Source organism: Narcine bancroftii, chromosome 5 (assembly GCF_036971445.1).
Source record: "Narcine bancroftii isolate sNarBan1 chromosome 5, sNarBan1.hap1, whole genome shotgun sequence".
Classification (NCBI taxonomy): domain Eukaryota; kingdom Metazoa; phylum Chordata; class Chondrichthyes; order Torpediniformes; family Narcinidae; genus Narcine; species Narcine bancroftii.
Window position 1 is genome coordinate 242,464,286 of NC_091473.1, and position 17,739 is coordinate 242,482,024.

Sequence of the window (17,739 nt, forward strand, 5' to 3'; positions counted from 1 at the left end):
TGTTGGCAGCTTCCAGGTAGCTTTCCAGGTGTTATCCGATGGATTATCCAAAAGGTCAAACAGGAAACTCCGCTGAACAAAGGTAATCTATGTGCTTGCTCCTGGAGGGTCATCTGACCAGGCAGGTCGAAAGTCATTTCCTCATGTCAATCAAGGTTAGCCCATCCACAGGTAGGCACACACCTTGCTATTGGCTCATTTGAATGTATACACACCTTGCCACTGGCTTCCTTAATCACCTTCCCTATTATGGGCATACCGAAGTTGACCCCTCCAGCTAGCTGATACATAAAGTCCATCACATGGACCTGCTCTCTCTTTTTCCGCTGAGGATGAACCCCCAGCTCCACTCCAGGTTGCGAGCCATGGGCAATGCTGGAGAGTTAACAATACAGGGTGGGGGCTATTGTGGTGCATACATGAAAAGTAAAAGAATAGTGAAGGATAAAATATGACCCCTTGAAGAGGAGGGGGGGAGGGGGTCAGCTCTGTGAGAAGCCAGAGTGGATAGATGAAATTTTAAATGTTTTTTTTCTTCATTATTCACTAAGGAAAAGAATATTGAACCAGATGAAGTGAAGAGATATGGTAGCATTCTTATATGATAAATATAAGAATTAATGAGGAGGTAGTGTGTTCTACAATGAAAAAGTTCAAGGCAGTTAAAACTCCAGGTCCTGACAAAATATTCCATATAACCCTGAGGGAGGTTAGTGAACAAATAGTGGGGGCTTTGACAGAAATATTTAAAGTGTCACTGGCCACGCAAAGTGCCAGAGGACTGGAGGGTGGTTCATGTTGTTCAGCTGTTCAAAAAATGATCCAAAAGTAGACTTGGTAATGATAGCCCTGTAAGTCTGATGTCGGTGGTGGATAAATTAATGGAAAGTGTTCTTAGAGATGTTATATATAACTATTTGGAAAGGCAGGGATTGATTCGGAGTAGTCAGCATGGTTTTGTTTGTGGTGGATCATGTCTAACTAATCTTATAGAGTTTTTTTGAGGAGGTTACTAAAAAGGTTGATGAGGGGAAGGTGGTGGATGTTGTCTCTTTGGACTTTAGTGAGGCTTTTGATAAGGTTCTCCATAATAGGTTAGTAAGGAAGGTGGTATTAATGATGAAGTAATGAAATGGATTCAGCAATGGTTGGATGGGAGATGCCAGAGAGAAATGGTGGAAAATTGTTTGTCGAATTTGAGGCCAGTGTCAAGTGGAGTGCCTCAGGGATCAGTACTGGGTCCACTACTGTTTGTCATATATATTAACGATCTAGATGATAGGGTGGAAAATTATATTAGTAAATTTGAAGATTGGAAGTGTTCTGGACTCGGAGGAAGATTATCAAAGCTTACAGGGTGATATAGGACAGTTAGAAGAGTGGGCAGATGGCAATATGAGGTGCTACATTTTGGTAGGACTAATCAAAATATGACATACATGTTAAATGGTAGACAATTGAGGAGTGCAGTGGAACAAAGGGATTTAGGAGTTATGGTGCATAATTCTCATGTGGATTGGGTGCTGAAGAAGGTATTTAGTATGTTGGCTTTCTTAAATCAGAGTATAGAACACAGAAGTTGGGATATTATGTTGAAATTGTATAAGGCATTGATGAGGCCAAATTTGGAATATTGTGTCTAGTTTTGGTCACCAAATTATAGGAAGGATATAAACAGTATAGAGAGAGTGCAGAGGAGGTTTACGAGAATGTTGCCGAGGTTTCAGGGTTTGAGTTACAGGGAATGGTTGAGCAGACTGGGACTTTATTCTCTGGAGCGTAGAGGGTGATTTGATAGAGGTATTCAAAATTATAAGGGGGACAGATAGAGTCAATGTGGATAGGCTTTTTTTCCGAGAATGGGGGAGTTTCACAACAAGAGGGCATGGATTGAGAGTAAAAGGGGAAAGGTTTAAGGGAATCATTAGGGGAAATTTCTTCATTCAGAGGGTGATGTGGGTATGGAATGAACTTCCAGCAGTGGTGGTAGAAGCGAGATCGATGTTAATATTCAAGGATAGATTGGATAAGTATATGGACAGGAGAGGTGTGGAGGGTTATGCAGGTCAAATGCAGGTCAGTGGGAATAGGTGGGAGATGATGTTCGGCATGGACTAGTAGGGCCAAGCTGGCCTGTTTCTGTGTTGTAAATGGTTATACCTGAAAAGGTATGACTGTGGGTGGTGGCTACTCTTTGATTAACAAATAGTTAATTTAGTTAAATGGGATTCCATGCCTTTGGAATGTAGGTACTATTTGTTTAACCCTCATTTCACAATTAGGAGTTGGAATTATTAGTGATTTAACCAGTGTGTGATGTGCATGTATTGTGTGTAGTGTCCATGTCTGTGTGTGAGTGAATGGGATCCCTGTTGTGACCTCCCCTGCAGGTAAGTAAAGATCCTTGTTTGTGGTTAAACTGTGTTCAGACTTGTCACTTCTTGGACCCTCTGAATGATCACAGTGTCCAGTCCATTTCTCAGAAGCACATAGAAGGGAGGGATCATTGTCACTGAGTAAACCTCGATTGGTGCTGGGCTTGAGGACTTGATCTTCAAAACTCTTTTCCTCAAGGTATGTCTACTTTTGTTAAGAGGCTGTTCCTGAGACATGTGAAGTGATTCAATGTTTTTCCAGAGTCCTTTACTGTCGTGGACAGTACTGTGCAGCAGGAATAGGCTGGTAGACATCTACCAACTACTAACAAACAGTGTCGAAGAACTGGCTCCAAGGAACAGAGGAATTAAGCTTCAGCAAAGAGGAGGAATTTGTCCTGTCTAACTTGGTGCACACTGTTTACCCACTGGATGTGCAGGTTTGTCACACACAATCCATACTGCATGAACCATGAGTAGAAAGTTCTTTCCTGTGGGCTGCACAAAAGCTGCCAAATGATCTGCACCAGTCACTGCTCTCTTTGACCCAGTGTGTTTTTAGGCTTGCATGTATATTTAACACATCAAAGTCTTTGATATTCTGAAGCTTTATCCCATGGGCCGGAAGCCCAGTGGAACATGTCTACTGTGATGTGGTTTCTGAAACACAGTGTAATTTGTAAGGGGTTTCATGAGACTTTCACAGAGACTGTCTTTCTTTTTCAATCTTTTTATTAACATTGAAATTTCACATCCAAAAATACAAAGTACTTATGGATATATATTTAAAGTCATTATACTTAAATCATATCATTTCATGCAAGGTACCCCATATTTTAATTAAACAGATTATATTGTATTGATATTTTATTATAAAAAATGAAAATCTAAACCCACTACCAAGAAAGAAGCTGGCCAAAAAAAAGACAGAATTCTTATCAGTGATAAATTACCTCATTAGTCAACCTTCATAACAAATCAAAGATTACAAAAGTAATTAAAAAAGGGTCCCCACAGTGTTTAAAATTTTAAATTCAAATCGGAAATTGAGCATCTGATCTTCCTAAATTTAAATATGACATGACATCCATTGAGCCTGATTAAGTGGGGTATCACCCCTCCATCCGAGCAACACTGCCTGGCTAGCCTAAGAAAAATAAAAGCTAATACATGCGTATCAGATGTCATAAAAGTTATGCCACTCTCTCCAACAAATAAAGAAGTTAGGGGATTTGGTTTAAAGTTATCTTTAAAAAGTGAAGAGAAAGTTTGAAATGCTATAAAGTCTGTAAATACTGTCATTCTTTAAATAAGACAAGCGTGAATGTGTGTGTGTGTGTGTGTGTGTGTGTGTGTGTGTGTGTGTGTGTGTGTGTGTGTGTGTGTGTGTGTGTGTGTGTGTGCGTGTGTGTCTTCAACTTTTGCTTTCATTGACCCCAATATTCCAATTTGGATAGGCTCCCTGTATTGTCTCAATTTTTGTTTCCTGGTATTTCGATTGTTCAAAGTTTTTCAAACATAATCAATGATTCTCAATTTAAAATTTGAATGTGTAACTAACTTCAATTCAATGCCTCATTTTATCTTTTATTTTATTGATGTCTAGACATGCAATTTTGATTAAGTGGAAAGATCATGCACAATGGCGAAGAGACATTAGGTCTTGTTTAAATTTAGAAACAATTAGATATGCAATTAATTATCCAAATATTAAATTCCAAATGATATGGGGCTCATTCATGGACTACTACCTTAACCTTAAGACTTAGTGCTAATGTGGAATTTTGGCATTGAGTTCTCCCACTCTAGGATTGTGTAACTTTGATTAATGAATGTTAATCTTCAATCTTGTTGAGGGGAAGGGGTTTTGAAATTTATTTCCTTTCTTATTTTTGTTTTATTATTTTGATTGTGCTTTGGAACTTATACGTATGATCATTTTTGTAACTTTTTTTAATCTTCTTGGTCTTGTAGCACATTTCATAATTGTACTGTTCAACTTTTCTATTGTAAAATATTAATAAAATATTTTTAAAAGAAAAATGATTGTTCAAAGTGCTTCAGAGTCAATTAATTATTTTAAATATGCAATCTTTCCATAGTGAAATAGCATTGATGTAAGCATTCGCCTCTATCTGTATAGCAAGAGCTCACCATACGTAAGTTACTAAGTCTCCAGACAGGCTATTTAATAGTCGGAGATGAATATTTGTCAGGACACAATAAAAAGATCTTCCTATCTCTTCCTCAAAAGTTTAAGGAGAGCTTTCAATAGAAATGCGAATTGAAAATTTGGTCACAGCCAAATAATAGATAATGATATTCCTTCCCTACCTCCCTCCCATCCCCTACCAGAGCAGCAGTCCTACAATACTAACCCTCATCAGGGCAACAGCCCTTCAGACTTACCCTCCGTAAGGTCTATGGGGTCTGATGCTTCACCAGAACACCTGCCCCACTGTACTGATCTTCATAATAGAATAGTAGGCCCATTAGTACTGACCAAATGAGCAGGTCCCTTAGTTCTGACCAATAGGGCAGCATTGTACTCATCAAACTGTACTGGAAATTATTTAGTTCTGCTTCTCCCCTGGTGTAGTGCACTCTCAGCAGTACGACCCAAAGTTATTTATTCCAGTTCTGCATAGGTTTCATCTTGCATTCTTCTGACTTGGAGATGACCACAAGCACTCTTTAAGCAATTATTAATGAAATATGTCTGTCACAAGGATTATTTCACATTATTTGCTCTTCGAGCATATCCCACTTCATGTTATTACCTGTCGAAAACTTCACTACCTGTTAGATTTTTAAAAAATCAAAAGTCTGAATATCAGACCACAAATTTTGTCTTTTCCTATTTGAACAGACAATTGGCTGGTTTTAAATTCAAGGCTGAGGAAGGGTTATGGCTGTCAGTGAAATTTGCCCACTTTAGTGGCCTGGTGCTCCTCTTCCATGAGGCATCGACTAAAGCTGAAATACCGCTGAAATTCTAATCCAGTGGGATCTGATTGGTACAGCTAGTTCTCTCTCATCAATTGAAAGCTTCATTGATCAATCAAACATCAGAATCTTCAGATAATGACACAGGCTGGAAGTGGATACAAGAGTTCATGTAATAGTTCACCATGGGGCAGAAAACCTGGTCCTACTCCTAGTGGTTCTCTTACTATGTTCTCTCAAATAAATATTTATAAACTGTCTTTATATTCAGCCAATATTGACCTCTGCTCATCTCAAACACTATCTTGAATATTTTATGCCTTGCCTAATTTATGGAACCCATGAACTGAACAGCCAATAAGAGGGCAAAGGCAATTCTGTTGGAATAGCAACCAATTTTATGAAAAATACAGAATTATATTGACCAACGAGCTCATACACAAACAAGGATGTTTCCTGGAATAAATGGATTATCATAAGGAGAGCATTTGAGAGCTCTTGGCCTGTCGTCGTTGGAATTTGGGAGAATGAGAGGGGATCTCATTGAAACTGGTGAAATGCATGGACAGAGTAGATGTAGGAAGGTGATCTCTCACAGTGGAAGAGTTAAGGACAAGAGGGTACAACTTCAGGATTGATGGGTGTCCAATTAAACAAAGATACAGAGGAATTTCTTTAGCCAGAGGGTGGTAAATCTGTGGGGTTTGTTGTAACAGGCAGTTGTGGAGGTCAAGTCATTGGGTGTATTGAAGGCAGTTGGTTCTTAGTTAGCCAGGGCATCAAAGGTTATGGGGAGAAGAGGCCGAGCAGTGGGGCTGAGTGGGAAAATGGATCAGCTCATGATTAAATGGCGAGGCAGACTCGATGGGCTGAATGGCCTATTTTTGTCCTGGTATCTTATGGTCTTGTGGTCTAAATAATTGAAATAATCAAAGATCTAAATGTTTTTTTTAATTTGTGGAATCCTTGTTGCTAAGAGTGGAGTATTAAGCAATTTACTGAGCCCGAAAAATACCATACTGTATCGCAGAGGTTTTGCAACAATAATTAATCACATAGTTTCCAATTATCAATTTTACTGTTCAGATTAAATTGTATACCTTTCTGCATGTGCAAATATCATTTACATGGTTCCACATGGGAGCAGAACAACAGTAGGCCATTCAATCCATTAAGTTTGATTGTGGCTGATCTATATCTTAACCCCATTTAAGATTCTGTATTCTGTTGTTCTAAAATTTCAAATATTCACGGGAGTTTCAGAATCAGCTGCTTTTTGAGGGACTGATGTGCACTTTCACCATAAGAAGGTATAAGAATTAAAAATAAATTTTGTAATGTAATAAGCATCTGGCAAAGATGTTAAGAAAATAATTAACTTTTCTGCTTTGACACACGAGAAATGTCTGATTAAGTTATCTTTTTGTCATTCACAGGCAGGAATTTATTACCTGACCTGTAACATGCTGTGGGTTTCTGGTGTGTCAGTCAAGAAAATTAATCCTGAAATAACTTCTAGGCCAATTACATGTCAAAAAAAAAGGAACATTTTCTTCATCACTGGAAGTCAAAACATAAAGGATCATGGATGCAGCATGAATATAGAGAAATGAAACTAGCCCAATCTATATGTATCACGTAGAAGAGGATAGGCTGGATGTTGAAGAATAAAATGAGAAGTTAAGTAGATTTATAAAAAATGCTTAAGCATACAACACGGTAACTGGCCCACGAGTACGTGCTGCACAATTTGCATGCTCTACCTCAAAAGTTTAAGGAGAGCTTTGAATAGAAATGTGAATTGAACATTTGGTACATTTTTTGAATGGCGGGATGAAACTGGAGCCCATGGAGAAAACCCATGCAGACTTGGGGAGAATGTACAAACTCCTTACAGACAGCGCAGGATTCGAACCCTGGTCCCGTAAAAGCATCGAACAGTTGAGTATGCAAAGATTAGCAGAAAAGAAATTGACAGATATACATTAAAAGCCCTGGTATCTGGGGATTGGTAAAGGCTGAATTAGGGTATTTTCCAGTTGCTTGGGACTTAATCTTACATTGCCTAACTAATACTCCTGCTTTAAGAATAACCAGTTGAAAATACAAAAATACTACATCGTACTTGGACTGAACAAACTTCACTTGCAAGAACATATAAACCTTAAAGCACTTTACTTTCTTTTCAGTCACCTTCTTTGAAAACATTTAACCATTGCTGCAACTGAAGGTTCCTCCCCCCCACCCCCCGCCCACTACGGAGCTGCCCGAAAGATGAACAATAACATTATAGGTAATTAATACCCACTCCCCCAAGATTACTGATAAAGCCTCTAACCAGGGCAGCTCTTACTAAGCAGGGATTTTAAGGAGTCACCCCAATGGTAAATAGCATCAACCAGCTCTTCATCCTGGGTTTTATACAAACAGCTACTACGAGCAAAGCACGGCTGAATATTTGATCCCATCACCAAAGGTTTATGTGCTCTACTTCAGAGAATGTTTTCCATATCACCATATACAGCACGGAATAGGCCAGTTTGGCCCTACGAGTCCATGCCGGAACAAATCCCCACGCTCCTCGTCCCACTGACCAGCACCTGGTCCATACCCCTCCAATCCTCTCCCCTCCATGTAATTATCCAGTCTTTCCTTAAATGTAAATAACCTCCTTGCTTCAACCACCTCTGCTGGAAGCTTATTCCTTTTAATCAGTTTTTTTTTTGCCTGTTATTTTAATCTTGTTTATTTTAATTTTTTTTTTTAATTTATTTTTCTCAATTTTTTTTGTCAGTTGCTTGAGGCTGGTGGGTTGCTTGAATTCCAGATACCAAGAGTTTTACACTGTAAGAAACAATGGAGAAGTATGAACAGTTGTGTAGATAGTGTTGAGGACATAAAGATTAGCAGAAAATTAGTGAGTTCGGAAAATTGGGATGAAAAAGTAGAAAAAAGATCCGTTAGGACTATTGGAATAGATTTACCAAAGCACTGGTTGAAGATATTAATGGCAAACTTAAGAATACATCAGCAACATTATGCAAAACAGTACCTGAAATTTGGGTTTGAATGCATAACTATAACTGCACACAGATTAGACATTTAATGCTTGTGATCAAAAACAATCTTTGATCCTAGTGATTTTGCTTTACTCATTAAGGTTAATTTAGAATGAAACGATTTTAAGGAATCAATCTTCTTTTTAATATCACAAATGCATATAACAATTCCAGCCCAACAGAAAGCTGAACTAAATTGTATCCTGCAATTTTGGGGGCCTTCCAAATGTGTTACTGGCTCACAATTAAGTTCAGCAGTCAGTTGACTAATTAAAACTCCAGTAATCGAGAAATGTTTTGTACTGGGAATAGTTAAGGACTGCATGACGCAATTCCACTTTCCGTACTGGAACCTGGGTTGCATCTCAGCCAAATAGCCAAGATGAAAGATTTTGTTCTTTCACTCAACAGTCTGAATCTCAAGTGAGATGCTTTTGGGAAATTTCAAGTCCATTCTCAATCCACAGCTTGAAATTGGTCATTATTTAGGACTAATTGGTTAAGTTGGTAATCACACTAATTGAAACTGCAAGGATAAAAGTGGAGACTTGCTGTTGTCACTTGTCTCCTTAACATTCCAAATTGCTTCATACACAGCCTTATCACATTGCATACAATGTATTAGAGCAGCCATTCTCAACGGGGGCATGTGACCCCACCTGGGGCTGCAGCACATTTAAGGGGGCCATGGAATGAAATTGTAAAATATTTTTATGCAGTCGCTAGGAGAAATATAGAAAAAAACCAACTAAATTTGACTACTTCACAGGAAAGGCAGACCATGAACATTGAGCACAGTCCTTTTCTTTCTTTTTTAAAATATTTTATTGAGTTTAACATATAAATCCTACATACAACATACAAAGTCTTGTAATAATAACAAATAACAGATCATATCAGTTACATATCACAAATAAATGGAAATGTTATTTGAAAAATCTATCCATATTTGTTTATTTAACAATATTTCTTAAAAATAGTTCTGGATAGAAACCAAGTAAACTGCATTAGGCAATCTCTTGATCTAAACAAAGGGTAAATTCTGTCTAATTTAATGATATTGTGGTCAGTGCGCTGTGCAATGAAGGGAAGATGAACCGCCCGGAAGCTGTGAGTGAGCTGAACCAACCAATTGACTTTACTGGAACTCTCCAAGAACTTATGAGCACAACCCCCATGACCCTTTGCACCCCCCCCCCCCCACCTTGGAACCAATGTGACATCAGCCCTGTGCTGGCCTGCACCTCCATGACCCAGTTCGCTTGTGGATCAGTGCAGCCTGCTACAATATGATCTAAGACAAGCATAATTAAACCCATATTAACAAGTTAATCTAAAAAAAGATTTAAAAAAAGAAACAATAAACCTAAAACTAAATCTAATCCATCCCCTTCCTCTAATCAAGGTTACTTTGTACAAAAGGATGTAAAGATATGGATCAAATAGCGCCCTTCAGAAACTAGACAGAGAATTACCGGAGCATCCAAACTTCTTAAATCTTCCAATCATGATGGTATTCTATAAATCTTTTCAAAATTAAACTTGAGCAGAGTCCTGAAGGGGCCTTAGCCGAAACAAAAGATTGGGAATGGCCGTATTAAAGTTTCTTCTTTCACTTGGAACATAATTTAATTTCACTTTTTTTTTAAATTTAGTGATATGTCATGGTAACTAGCAGTTCTGGCTACAAGCTTGTGCTGCCCAAGTATACCCATGTGGCCGATTAATTTAACTCCGATAGTCTTTGAAATGTGGGAGGTGTACGATCCAGCGATCATTGAGGAAATCAGAGGAGGAGAGGGTGAGCAAATTTAAAATCCTTGGAGTCACTATCTTGGAGGACCTTTGCTGGACCCAGCACTTGAATGTTTTCATGAAGAAAACACGTCTATAAATGTAGAGTGGAATGTTGGCGAACTGTCTGCGTCATTACCTGGTGTGGGGGGAGCAATGAGTGGAAAGTCTGCAAGAAAGCAGTGGACATCACAGGCCAAACTCTCCCCACCATCGACAAAATCTACGTGGAACACTGCCATCAGAGAGCAGCAGCAATCTTCAAGGATCTCCACCAGCCAGGACACGCTCTGTTCTCGCTGCTGCCATCAGGAAAGAGGTATAGGTGCCACAAGACTCGCACCACCAGGTTCAGGAAGAGCTGCTCCCCCTCCACCATCGGACTCAGAAACTCATTAAACTCAGAAACTCATTTAAAGACGCTCACTTTTCATATTATTCATTGTTGAATATTTATTTTCTGTATTGCACGCCTGTTTGTATTTATCTCTTTTATGTACACATCTTTTCTTGATTATAAGTTTTTGCACTACTGATGAGTCGAAATTCTACCTGGTCTGCAAGGTAAAGAATCTTAGGGTTGTAGGTGGTATCATGAAGTCATATATGCTCTCTGACAATAAATCTGAACTTTGAACTTTGAGCACCCGGAAGAAACCGCACAGACAAGTGGAGAACATACAAATTTCTTACAGTTATCATTGCTTCCAATGTAATGGCATTATGTTAACCACTACACTAACCATGCTCTCCAAATGAAGTTTAACAGCAACGTGTTAGCATTGCATTCAAATCTCATCTATGTCCCTAGAACCATTGAATATTACACCACAGAAACAGGTCCCTTGGACCCTTCTAGCCTGTGCCAAGCCATTTTTTTCCCTAGTCCCACTGACATGCACTTAATCCATAGCCCTCCATACCTCTCCCATCCATGTACCTCTCCAAATTCTTCTTAAATGTTAAAATTGAGCCCACATTCCACACTTCAGCTGGAAGCTCATTCCACACTCCCACCACTCTCTGTGTGAATAAGTTCACCCTCATATTTCCTCTAAACTTTTCCCCTTTCACTCTTAACCCATGTCCTCTAGTTTGTATCTCATCTACTCTCAATGGAAAAAGCCTATCTGTCTACAATTTTAAATATCAAATATCCCCTCATTCTTCTCCATTCCAGGGAATAAAGTCCTAACCTGTTTAACCTTTCCCTGTAACTCAGTTCCTGAAGTCCTGGCAACATCCTAGTGAATCTTCTCTGCACCTTTTCTATTTTATTGATATCTTTACTGTAGTTAGGTGGCCAAGACTGCACAATACTCCAAACCTAGCCTCATCAATGTCTTATACAACTTTACCATAACATTCCAACTCCTACACACAATACTTTGATTTATGAAGGCCAATATGCCAAAAGCTCTCTTTACAACCCTATCTGCCTGTGATGCCACTTTCAGGGAGTTATGTATTGGTATTTCTGGATCCCTCTGTTATACTACACTATTCAGTACCCTGACATTTACCATATATGTCCTCTCTTGGTTTGTCCTTCCAAAATGCAACACCTCACATTTGTTTGCATTAAATTCTATTTGCCATTTGCAACCCATTTTTCCAATTGGTCCAAATCCCTCTTCAAGCTTCGAAAACTTTCTTTGCTGTCCACATTATTTTTGGGTGAGAGTGTAGCCACGCCTACTGGCAGGTCTTAAAGGGCTGCTCCTAGCCAGACCAGGTCATTCTAGACTGGTCGACCTTCATGTGATACGCTCCAGTCTTCTAGTTAATAAAAGCCTTGGTTTGGATCAACAAGCCTTTGATTCTTTCGACGCGCTCTACAGATACATATAAAAAAAGGAAATTCTATTCCATTGCACTGACATGGCTCACCTTAATGAGTGTCAAAAAAAAATTAACACAATTTTTAAAAAAATGATTATCAAGAATAATGATTGTAAGGAGGTTGTAGAGAATCAGAGCATTTCTCGACAGGTCTTCAAGTATTGCTCACCCCAGGACTTCACATTCTGACCAATTAATTGAAAATGTGAAAAGAGGTTTTGTTCTGTACCCATTTTTAGAACAGAGGTTGCAACCTTCCATGCCCTTTCTCCACACCCCCAGCAGTGCCTCATTGCTGCAACCAAGGAGTCACTTTTATCACAGACGCAGAGCAATGTTGCCAGTTGAATAAAATTCCTGGAGGATAGCATTAATGCACCAATAATGACAAGAGGACCTCTGTCACAGAATTCATTGTTTGTGATGAATAATGCGTGGTTATGAGGATGTAATTAAGTAACATTTTGATAGCGTTGGTAGTAAGTGACTGAAGGTCAGGTCATCGATTGAAGGTCATTTTAACCCAGCTGGTTCGCGATCAGGGTTTTTGCATTGCCATCACTCGTTCTTCCCACACTCAGCCCATGCCAATTGAAAAATAACGATCCAACATACCAGATGGCCAGAATGTTCTCTGCTAAATGAAAATGACATTTAAAATAATCCCTTCACGCTTGCATTGATTCTCTGATCACTTAACAATGTCAATTGCTAATTCTAACATTGTTCCAAATTCGTTTTTCCTTTGGAGCTCGTACAAATAAATACGTTATTCTTAATTACTGGGTTAGTCCACTAGCACAGCTTTTTTTTGAGGGAATGAAGGTGAAATGGGTCAATCTAAAGTGTCAAAGCACCAGTTCTGATGAAGGGTCTAGATCTGTAGTGTTATTGTATTTATTTTCCATGGACATTGCCAAACATATTGAATGTTTTCAAACCTACTCAGGCTGGGTTAATCCTGGAATGGGAGAACATTTTTGAATACTAAGTGTAGAAAGCTCGCTACCTGGCAAAACAAACAATCCAAGGTGCAGGCTGAATTTCCAACAAGAATCCCCATTACTCAAAAGAAAACAGTGAATTGACTTTCATTCATTCAAGTGCCTTGCTGTTCGGTCGTGTTGGGCAATTATGTCTCTCCAATTGACTTTGCTTGAGTCTAATTACAATGGACAATGAAGATTTTGCTTCCGGAACACTTTTAGGTATATTTTGCGGATTTTTAGCTGCTGAACATGAAAATCACCTTAAAATTTACGTATAACGTACCATTTTTTTAGATATAACCTGTGCTTCAAGCGTGTTTCAATCATACAAAACAATGAAGTGCAATATGCCATTGAAAATCCACTTTCTGCACTCGCTCTTGAACATTTTCCCTGCTGGTTTTGGTGCAGTCAATGACAAACTTGGTGAAAGGTTTCACCATTGTGAGCATGGATAAGCGGTATCAGGACAAACAGAATCCATCAATGCTGGCCGACTATTGTTGGACATTGACACGCGAGGCATCAGATGCTGAGTACAAACAAAAATCAGCAACAAAACATTTTGAGGTCAGTTGAACTGATGCAATGCGTCAGCGTCATTATGTGATTGATTAAACACGCTAAGTTCAATGAACGTTAATTTAATGTTTCTCCAACTTCCAGCGCGATACAGCAAATTTGAAATTATCTTTGTGTTCAGCTTGAAGTTGCCTAACATTTATTTTCAGGAAGCAAACCTTTGAGAAAAAAAAATGTGGTCCCGTGTTAGAGCTCTTAATGTTGCTACATTTTCTTGTGATCTCCGCACAAATCTTAGCACTGGTTGGTCTTACTACACAATGGAATGGTTTAGGATGCCTCAAACACGTATTACCTGGTCATGATTTTATTGCTGTTTGTCGAAGTTCTTTTTAAGCACAGGTTAGCTGTTGTATTTCCTGCAACATTCTGAACAAGCTGAAGAGCACATTTGGACATCCCAAGGCCATTACAGGCTCTATAGATACGAGATTTAGTATATATATTTATAAACTGTTGTCCCTATTTTCATTTTATTGGCATCCTAGATTGTGAGGAAATGTTCCTGATGGGACGGGAGAAAGGAGCTGGAATCTTTAAGATTTGTCAGGTGGATGAAGGGAAGATTTCTGCACTCTGAGCTTTGGAACCTCTATGTTTAATTGCTATGCTCATTCAAAACCCAGACTGATAGATACCTGGATCCTTGGAGAATCATATGGGGAGAGTGCATCAAAGTGACCCTGAGGAAGAAGATCAACTATGCTGGGCCTATTCCCGCTCTTTCTTATGTTTTTACATAGAGCAAGGATGGAAGAAGGCAAGAAAGTTGTCAAAAAGCAGACAAAGAAACCAATCACGCAGGCAAGAACTCAGGAAGCATATATGCATGTGAGAAACCAAGCAAGGTGGCAAGCAAGGAAGCAGAAAAATAAGAAACAATGTTACGAGGCGAGTAAAAATATCAGCAAGAGTTCAGGCCAGGAATAAAAGAAGGTAAGAAAGCAAGAAGTATAGTTGCTTGTAAGCAAACAAGTGGAAAAAGCAACAAAAAAGGATTGGAGGAAGGTGTACAGGAAGACACATCACATGCAAATACCAGCAGACCATTTGTATAAAGTGAGGGGAGGAACATTTAGAGCAGGGCTCTCCAAAGTGTGTCTCCTGGGTGTCAATGGGACTATCCAAGGGGTCGATAAATGCCTGGGGGGGTGTTGAAAGAGGGTCAATAAACATGGGGGGGGGGAGGAGGCATTGAAATTTTGCGGTCAAAAGTAGGGGCGTATCTAAAGAAAATAGCACCTGTGGCAGAAGTGCCCACCCACTCACGGGAGCTGGCCTTGCTGGCTGCCAGGTTGTGTTTGCCTTTGGCCTTTTAATAAGCTGAGAGTGAATAGAAGGACGAGAAAGGGTGGGTGGAGAGGAGAAGAAGGAGGCGAGTGTTCTTTGTATGTTGTGGGGGGGTGTTGGTGGCTGATTGCTGATTAGGTTTATGTAGGTTGGCACAAGGTTGTGAGCCAAAGGCTTGCACTGTGCTCTAACAGTGCTCTATGTGCTCTATGACTGGTTTATTGCCTAGGAGCCAGCACTGCCTCTGCTCAGGGAAGTTAGAATTACATGTGCCCTAGTGAATTATGTTTATAGCTGTCACATCAGTACAAGTTTCTGAAGAATATTAGTGACATCCAATTAATACATCTTTTTCTCCCCTCAGACCACCACCCCTTGTCCTGTCACTACTATTTTCTTTCCTCCCCAATTCTCAACTCTGTGGTATATCCAGTTTCTAATATCATCCATTCCCCCACACATTATCCTCCAATGCCACATTTGTTTCTCCTCTCTTAAACACTTTAAGAACTGAGGATCATATTGGGGAAAGAAGGGAGCACCCCTTCTTTATTCCCAGGTTGAAAGACCCAAGACCTAATACAAAGAACTGATTTTCTGATCAGGCCCAGGGATCGTTTTTCTGTAAGGAGGGTATGTAACGTTCATGCATCGAAATGAACTGTCAAGAGCAGGCAGGAAGATTTTAATTTTATGTTCCTGAGGCCAAGGTTAATGGTGACTGTAAAATGTCCATGGCTATGGTAAGACTAAGTAAGTCAGACAAGACTAAAAGTTGTAAAAACTCCAAACTCAAAACTCAGTGAAATGGGAGTAGGATAAAGATAGTCTAATTTTGTCCTTGTAATTATTTATAAGAACGCAGTTATTAAATAGTAACTTTTTCTCATTGATCAATCTTGTTAAAAGGCTCAACCAAATTTGATTAATGGTTGAGTTTTAAATACTAACAAATATTGGAGAAGGAAGATGCAGAAAGAAAAGGGAGTGAAAAACCCACCATATAGATTTTCAGTGAATCCTGATTTTATCACAGTGAAGAACCAGGCAAAGAATTTGGAAGATGCCAAGAGCTTAAAGGAAGGCACTGAAAATCAATCCACAATTATCAATATAGCCTTAACTGATTGAAATGGAAAGAACTTTGATTCCTTTTCTGTGTGGATGTTCATTTCAGAATGAAACTCGCTTTTTTTTTAAAAAAGTGATGTTCACTCATTGTTACCACATACAATTTTAATCAAATGCAAAATAATATCCCTGAAAGTTCTGTCATTACTTTTCCTATTTTCTCCTATCTTGTGGTGTCAACAAGACATGTAATTTGCTTTTTTTATACAATTGCTTGCTGCAAAGAAAGATATACTTCTCAGATGTCGACTTTCATCTTCTGTGTGAACAACATTTTGTTCTCCATCAATTTCTGTTCCTTGAAGATTATCATTCACATGGGTATCTACAAAGAAATTATATCTGAAAAGGATGAAAGATTAGTTAATGCTACATCAAATGATGCATGACCAAACATGAGCTATTATACCTCTAGATATATATTAAGTAGTTACTTCTTACTTTGTGAAGTAGGATTTTTAAAATGATTCCCGTTTGGCTTGGAATAAGCCTTTCATATGTGTGCAAGAACGTGCAAGACAATTGTGGTGCCGATGACACCACAGTTGTCGGCAGAATCACAAATGGCAATGAGGAAGTGTACAGGAGAGATAGATCAGCTCATTGAATGGTGTAACGACAACAACCTCATGCTCAATGTCAGCCAAACCAAGGAGATAATTGTGGACTTCAGGGGGAAGTCAGGGGGAAAAGACCCAGTTCTCACCAAGAGATCAGCAGTGGAGAGGGTCAAAAACTTCAAATTCCTGGATGTCAACATCTCCAAGGATCTGACCTGGAGCCTCCACATCGATGCAATCACAAAGAAGGATCACTAATGGCTATACTTTGTGAGGCGTCTGAGAAGATTTGGTATGTCACTGAAGAACCTTGAAAACGATGGAGAGCATTCTGGCTGCTTGGTCTGGAGGTGCCAACTCTCAGGACAAGAATAAGCTCCAGAGGGTTGTTAACTCAGCCTGCAACATCACAGACACCAGACATCACTCTATCGAAGACATCTACATGAGCCAGTCTTAAAAAGCAGTCTCTATCCTCAAAGATCCCACCACCCAGACCATGCCCTCTTCACTCTGCTACCCTCAGGAAAAAGGTAAAGATGAGCATTCAAGGGCACAAGGACAGCTTCTTCCCCCCCTTCCATTAGATTCTTGAATGATCAATGAACCATAGACTCAGCCTTACTTTTTGTGCACCATTATTTTTACTTTTTTTAATAGTTATTTCATAAAATGGTTTATATTATGAATGTTTACACCAAGATGCTGTGGGAAAACATTGAATTTCATAACTTTTTCATGTCAGTTCTGATTTTGATTTTGAAAATGTTGAAGTACGATAGTCAATTGATCCAATTTATGTACCGGCATATAAATTCTGCTCTTCTCTGCTGCACGAAGGTAGAAGGAACTCTGGAAGTCAATACTTTGACATGTGAGATAACCCTAGGTTTGCCACATTTAAGGTCATCCTTGAAGCTTGTATTCAAGTTGCTACCAAATGCTTAATTGGAACCAACAGCTCTGTATTAGTTCAACTGGTGTTTCCCCAATATCAGGTAAAGACAAAATGATATCCTCATTTGTATAACACCCATTTTCACCTGCATTGACATAATTTGGAGCAGAAACCCTCTACTTTAGCGGTCATTGAACATTTTTATGATAATTCATAATTAAAAGGACATTTCTGCTGACAGGGATAAATTTTATTGGGAAACATCGAAACTGA

At 39.1% G+C, this 17,739-nt stretch overlaps 1 long non-coding RNA gene across 1 annotated transcript in view; it reads right to left on the bottom strand.

The window, feature by feature from the left end:
- Positions 1-16,055: 16,055 nt before the first annotated feature.
- The window catches only part of LOC138765107 (uncharacterized), a 57,006-nt gene continuing 55,322 nt past the window's right edge, over positions 16,056-17,739 (bottom strand). Inside the window, exon 3 of the long non-coding RNA XR_011358477.1 lies at positions 16,056-16,350. This is a non-coding gene — a long non-coding RNA (uncharacterized lncRNA). The remainder of the gene's footprint in view (positions 16,351-17,739) is intronic.